At 60.9% G+C, this 612-nt stretch overlaps 1 protein-coding gene across 3 annotated transcripts in view; it reads left to right on the top strand.

Moving 5' to 3' along the window:
• Positions 1-612, top strand: part of LOC113206569 (dystonin) — a 192,514-nt gene that overhangs the window by 11,411 nt on the left and 180,491 nt on the right. The window lies entirely within an intron of this gene.

Below are 612 nucleotides of genomic sequence, written 5' to 3'. Positions count from 1 at the left end.
CACCCCGCCGCCACTCCCCGACTGGTCGTTGGTCGCGCGACCTCGATGTTTCCCTTGCTAAGCTCATCCCCTGCTGCTGGTGCAGCTTGGAGGGGGAGCGGGCGAGCACAGGCGCAGCTCAGTATGAAAACTTTATGGGGCGGCGAGGTCCTGACGTCCCCATGGTCCTCAGGTCCTCGCCCCCCATCAGCGCCGTGCTCTCATGGCCGTCGGAGAGGGGTATGCGTTGCGCGGTCCCCGGTACGCCTCGGCGCCTCGGTCGATGATGTACACACACTGTGGGCTGCTGTAGAACGCCCCCCCCCCCCCCCCAACCCCGCTTAAGACAGGAATAGCTGGGAATAGCATAGTGGCATCGGCTCGTGCGTGTATTGTTGCGCATACGATGGGAACAGCAAGGCAACAACAAAGTAGCGGGAGGAGGAGAAGGGGGTGAGATGAAAGGCCGCGGGGAGGGGTCAATGTGGGAGTCAAACAGGACGGGAGAGATCCGGAGAGATCATCTGTGCATTCGCATATAAAGCATCTTGCCCAGAACACAAACTAAACATTGTGGGGACGCAAGTGACTCATGTGGCGGGCTTCGGGGGGCAGGATGTATAGGCCCATGGC

Source organism: Frankliniella occidentalis, unplaced genomic scaffold (assembly GCF_000697945.3).
Source record: "Frankliniella occidentalis isolate FOCC.00 unplaced genomic scaffold, Focc_3.1 Scaffold19, whole genome shotgun sequence".
NCBI lineage: Eukaryota > Metazoa > Arthropoda > Insecta > Thysanoptera > Thripidae > Frankliniella > Frankliniella occidentalis.
This window is presented reverse-complemented; position numbering and strand designations above follow the sequence as displayed.